The following is a 6,758-nucleotide window of genomic DNA, read 5'->3' as shown; positions in this document are numbered from 1 at the left end:
CCATTTATAGCTAATTGGTATATATTTCAGTTGACATATATTGTTCTCTTGCAAACGTGTCAAATTCTGTAATGATGTCAGTGACAAAAGCATAGTGCTTGAGATATATAAATTACGCTCTTTACCATATAATCACTCTTATCTATTAGAAATGCTGTTTGTGACAACTTATGTTCAAAATACATACTGGATTGATTTTTTTAAACTTTAATATCACACCGTTCATGGCAAATCTTTGACTGAATCTTTAAATGCAGAAATGTTTTGGGTTTACTGGCATCATTTCAGCAAAGTATTTTACTGCATTTTAAAAAGTGACTTTGTTCAGCAAAAGAAGAGAAATACAACTTGGACCTGCAAATATCTCTTTTGTTATCAACATAAGAAAACACACGGTTGTGTGTGGGGAGTTATTTGATGACTAACACCTTACACTGTAGTTTACCTTTTATAATCTCTGCTAGAAATTACTATTATTTTGTTGGTGTGCAGTATTATCATTAGAATTTCAAATATTGGAGACAAAACAGCTTATGTATTTTCATTACATTTTAGATTGTCCTCGTCCTGGGCTATGCAGTCTCTCTCACATATACAATAGTGCTGTATTTTCAGCTGTCAGGTATTTTTTTTTAAATATTGGGCTAGAGTAAGCCTCATGGCATATACTGTATTCTGTAAATGAAGGAATGTGTCTTCTGCTCTGTAATACTAAAGAGGGGCTATTCCTTTGGGAAGCAGGAGCAGTGTTAAGCCAAGATTCTAGTAAAAAGAAGTTCTCTGGCATTCATTAAATCTGTCCTTTTCTTTGTGTTGTGATGGGCTCACTTTCAGAAGGGAGCAGAAGAAAGAACAATCTCTAAATCAATCCACCCAGGTTTATAAACCGTCAGCACCAGCGTGGTAATATGAACACAGAGGCCATAATTCAGCAAAGCACTTATGAATGTGCTTAATTGCCATTGAAATTAATTAAATATAAGCATCTGCTTGAAGTTAAACATGTTTAAAGTGATTTTCTGAAGTCAGGGCTTTATAATTAGAAAGTGGTGAGCCACATTGTTAGCACGGGGAAATTAAAATCAGGGATTGTGATGTTAACAAAGTGGAATCTGACCAGCCTGTCCTGCGCTGAAGGGCTGTGTCCAGACTCCATGCCTCCGTCGACGGAGGCATGTAGATTAGCCAGCTCGGAAGAGGGAAATGAAGCCGCGATTAAAATAATCGCGGCTTCATTTAAATTTAAATGGCTGCCCCGATCTGCCGATCAGCTGTTTGTCGGCAGATCGGGAGAGTCTGGACGCGATGCCCCGACAAAGAAGCCTTTCTTCATCGACACAGGTAAGCCTCGTGAAACCAGGTTTACCTGTGTCGATGAAGAAAGGCTTCTTTGTCGGGGCATCGCGTCCAGACTCTCCCGATCTGCCGACAAACAGCTGATCGGCAGATCGGGGCAGCCATTTAAATTTAAATGAAGCCGCGATTATTTTAATCGCGGCTTCATTTCCCTCTTCCGAGCTGGCTAATCTACATGCCTCCGTCGACGGAGGCATGGAGTCTGGACACAGCCAAGGTGCCGACCTGTTCCTTTGAGCAGGGTTTATCACTTGTGGTTAACCATTCAGGTTACCCCTTCCACCAAATACCAAGGAGAGGAGCTTATGGGATAAACCAAGGAAATATGTATTAGAGATTGAGTACAATGCTAGAGAGAAAATGAGGGGGAGGGAGAGTAGAAGCAGAAACACAACAATGAATAACATGAAAGAAACTGTGATACAGTGACTTATCACAGGGGTATGAAGCCCAGGCCCCAACTAAGAAATCTCAGCCTGTGAATAACAGGTAAGTAAACTCCAATACAAAGTTTACCTGATCTGATGACAGATTGTGGATGCCACTGAGAAGGTTAGGCGTTTAACGCGGCACGGGGTTCGAACAAGCCGGCATTTAAAAATGGCGCCGGCCGGCTTATGCAAATAAAGCCCGGGAAATTCAAATCCCGGGCTTCATTTGCACGTTCGGTATGCATACATTACCCCGCTAGTTCGCACTAGCGGGGTAGTGTAGACATACCCTTCCAGAATAGCTTCTTCTGAAAGAAACCCGCAGTCTAGACATACCCTAACAGTCACTGAATGTTCCAAAGGGGGCAAAGCCCAAGATGGAGTCCTGGAATCAAAGATTGTCAACTCTACGTTGTTAAACACAAGCCACTGATTTTCAACTTTATAACCACTCATAGTAACACAGATTAGATGACAAGGTTTACAATATACATTGTTCTTGCTAAACATAACCTCTTTTTTTTCAACCTCCTGCTCAGTTGCGTTCTTACACGAGGCAGGAACAGAGGGGAGAGGGAATGGTGGTTTTAAGCGCTGATATGGTTCACTTCATCAGCCACAAGAGTATTAAGTTTGCGGTGCGTGAAGAGGTGCTCCTACCTTTTGTGTGGCATGAAGTACCTCTATTCAAAGCCTTTGGCCATGAGCAGTAGGGATGCCGTACTTTGCCAGAGCATTTTTGTATTGTTTTGAATGCTCTTTAACAGGGGTAAAGCCACTTTGGAGGGGGCTTCCTGGGCTAGGATGTCTGCATCTTGAATGGCCTCCTCATTCTGAAGATGCAGGTTCTGTGCCACTTACCTGAGGAGGTCTTGGTGACTCTTGCTGCCCATTGCTGGGAGCATCGTGGCAGAGGTGCTGGCTATCACCTTGTCCAGGGACGAGCATGAGGCTCCTCTTGGTCTGTACAGCTCCCTGGAAGTTGGCCCTGGCATTGTCATTGGCTCTATGGCAGTCTCAGGTGCTGGCGTAGCACTAAGTAGTAGTGCTGTAATAGGGGTCTTCAGTGCTGAACCCCATTCCCTTTGCATGGATGGGTTCTCCTCCACCCTTTGAGTCTGATGCCAGTCAGAGGTGGTGGAAGGGGGGAACATAGGGCATGGATGCCAGAGACATGGCCCTCAAGGCTTGCCCCTGAGCCTGATGGCATCCAGAAGGGCTACTGGATGAGCGCTTGCCACCACTGCAGCCATGATGGCATCAAAGCCAGCATGTCCTGTGATCTACAGTTCTAGGAGCAGTGCTGGGATTGGTACTGTCCACACCTACAAGTCAAAATCTGTATACCCAAGTCTGATGAATAGGCCAAGTCTGACCATGGTGGTACCCAGCATTGGAGATAAGCGCGGTATCATTATAGGCTTGCCCTGCGCTGGACTGCCGGTGCCCCTGAAGATGCCACAGAGGTCACCGGGAACCACATCAACTAGGGATCTGTGCCCAGGTTTACATCTGTAGCGGTGCTGGTGCTGGAGCCAGCATCAGTGCCCTTATGCTGTCCTACTGGTTAGATCCTTGACAGCCTCTAAGGTGTTTGGTGTGGAGGGGAGGTGCAACTCTTCCTCCAGGTCCTCCCTGCCTGGGAAGCCCACCAGCACTGGACTCAACAAGCCCTGCAGTGGGACCAGAGTCGATGGTGACAGGATTTGATGCCCTGACTTAGGGCCTACCCTACTAGGATCCTTCTGTGGCTGTTTGGCTGGGGACCGACCTCTGTCTGTTTTCGGTTTCTTACGCGGCACTGGGGAGTGAGAACGGTGCTGCACCCTCAAACTCACCTGCAGTGTGGGGACTGGTGTTGGTGCCCCCTCACAGAATTTTTCCTTGGTGCCAAGAGGTCCCGTACTGAGCCTGGTGCGCTGCTCACCACTGTTGCCAGTGCTGAGGCCAGTGGCGTTTGAGGGTGAAGTGCTGCATCCATTTGTATGAACTTTAGGTGATGGTCATGTTCTCTCTGTGTCCTAGGCCGGAAGCTCTTGCAAATAGGGCACTTAGCAGTTTGAGGGCCTTTTGTGAGGCATTTGAGGCATGAAGTGTGCAGATAGCCCTTGAGCATAGGCTCCCCGCAGCTCTCACGGGATTTAAAATCCTGAGACTGCAGCATGTCCTGGTCAGGAGAACTGAAAGTGGGGGGAAGACCCCTGAACTAACTGAATCTAAGTACTACAACTAGAGAACCTAATTATGTACAAATACAACTAACTATGGATATCACTAACAGCGCTTGCAAAGCAGGAGCACGAGGAAGCTCCAACAACCGTCACTGGCAACAAGGAACTGAAGGGGCAGCAGGTCAGGAGTGATTTATATACTGCACCACTCCAGGGGGCTGCACAGCTAGCCCAACGGGAACCTACCAGTGATCATGCATGTGGTGTGCACACACCTGTTGGAATGTACAGCACTCAAACTGTCAAGGGAGAATCATCCTCACTGTGTCTCTCATTGAACTGGAATAACAAGCCAGATCAAATACCTACTGAGAACCATGGGCGTCTTTTCATGGTTGTCACAGAGCTTTCCCTTGAGATCTCATGAAAACATGTCTCGCTATACTTGCCACATACACGTTGAACCTCTCTAGTCCAGCACCCTCGGGACCTGACCAATATTGAACCAGAGAATTTGCCGAGCCGTGGGAGGTCAATATTGTCCAGCAGTATTACCAACACCTTGACTGCTTACTGGGCTCTTAGAAGACATTTAGGAGTAAATTAGAGCTACATAACAGCACAGAGCACCGAGAGCCAGGACTGTTAGCTGTAAACAATCTTTATGGGATCATGGAAACTTGGCCATAACCATAAGAGGACATCCAGCTAATTAAATTCATGCTGGACCACAGATGTTGCCAGACCAGAGAGTGCTGGACTAGGGTGTTTCAGTCTATACTATGAAACCATTGAGGTAAAGGAGATGGTCTTGTTCTACTTCCCTGTTAGCATCTTTACTCAGGGATGTGTTGGGACCAGAAAGACCACTTACGCCACTGAAGAATAATTCTCCTTTTGACCCACTGATGAAGAGGTGCCTAGTAAAAATATATGATCACGGACAATCTGAACCATGTGTGAAGATAATTGTCTGATCAGATAATGGAATTGTTTTCAGTGGTAAGAATGAATCCATTACTAATGCAAATAACGCTAATAATTATAATTTGCAATACTTTAAAAGTCACCTAGTCTACCTCCCCCTCTGACAGGAGACTATAATAAATTATAGGCTGAGAAAAAAATCAAAGGGATAAAGGTTAAAAGATTTTTAAAAAAGAATTGAAACTTAAATGCTTAACAAGGAAGTCAAAGATGTGAAGGCAGAAATTAGAGCTATTAAATTATGCATTTGTAAAGAATTAGATATTATAGAATTGATTAGCAAATCTAAATCTACCGTCCCCTCATAACCCTACTGGGTCACAGATTTTGACAAGTTTGACAGAACAAATTGTCAAAGTTCAATATATAATATGCAAGCTAATTATTTATATTGTAGATATGCCTCACTTACCAAATGAGAATACCAAAAGGATAATGGAGTTGAATGAAGTTGGGGCACTTCATTCCTTGCTTTGCCCCTTCTTTGATTTAGTTTCTAAACAGCTCTATTTGACCAACATGGTTCTGAACAGGAAACATATCAACAGATATTAGCAGAGCATGTGTTATGATCTAGATATTCTTTCCCAGTCTTTTTATGCATATCAGGCTTCTGGAGGTCTGTCCAAGTGAAAGTCCTTGCTAAGAGGACCAGGGAGCAAGAATTTCTGGGGGAGGAGTGCAAAGCATTCCCATGGGACAGCAATCAGGATTCAGCTCACTAATTACATTAGGCAGACATGTATCACTGTTCCTAACAATGGTTCAGTTCCACTTGTGTGTTGGTCTTCCTGGAACACAAGTGTAGATTGGTCACTAGCTTTTGATACCATTTTAAAGAAGATGCTCATTACAGCTGAATCAGAAAAATAGTGAGCTTTTGGGGCCTGAAGTTGAGGATAAATGGGAATTCTGAGAGGTTCTGATAAAAAATCATATGATCCCCGCCCCTGACTCTGAATACAATGAAGTTCAACTGATTGGCTCTAATACAATCTGCTGATCTATTTCCCCACCACCACCTTTCTCATTTTAAGGTCATGTTTCTCAAAAGGTAGGGCTTCCATAAAGGAGCAGAAGGACATGCTGGGGTGGGGAAGAGTGCGGAAGCTATATAAATGAAGACATGGGTTTGATTAAAGGATGTAATGACTTCCGTTTTCCTCAAAAACTTTGGACTCAGATTCCAAAAGTTTGCAAAATGCTGTCTCAAATTGCATTTTATGTCCTACTTAAAATGTTGTAACCAAGGCTGTGTCCAGACTCGAGGGTTTTTTCGAAAAAAGTAGCCTTTTTTTGAAAAAACTTCCCCTGCGTCTAGACTACAGCTGCGTTCTTTCAAAATTAAATCGAAAGAACGCGGCTTTTCTTTCAACGGCGGAAAACCTCATTTCACGAGGAAGAACGCCTTTTTTCGAAAGTGCTCTTTCGAAAAAAGGCGTTCTTGAATGCAAACAGGGCTTCTTCGAAAGAGAGCATCCAGACTGCCTGGGTGCTCTCTTTCGAAAAAGCGGCTTGCTTTTTCGAAAGTACTGCTTGCAGTCTAGACGCTCTTTTTCGAAAGAGGCTTTTTCAAAAGTATCTTTCGAAAAAGCCTCTTTTGAAAGAGGCTTGCAGTCTAGACGTAGCCCAAGTGAGCCCTGCCGCGCCCCCTCCCCCTTCCCAGCTTATTGTTCTGGACGTTTATGATTCCTTTTGCTCTTTGGCATTTTTCATTCCACTGTTTTCAACTTCAGGCCAAAAACTCAATACCCTCCTTGCAGTAAAAATGAATGATTCTGAGAACTGTAAGCAATAATGCTAAGATGCATCA

Source organism: Pelodiscus sinensis, chromosome 8 (assembly GCF_052426305.1).
Source record: "Pelodiscus sinensis isolate ZL-2025 chromosome 8, ASM5242630v1, whole genome shotgun sequence".
Taxonomy (NCBI): domain Eukaryota; kingdom Metazoa; phylum Chordata; order Testudines; family Trionychidae; genus Pelodiscus; species Pelodiscus sinensis.
This window is presented reverse-complemented; position numbering follows the sequence as displayed.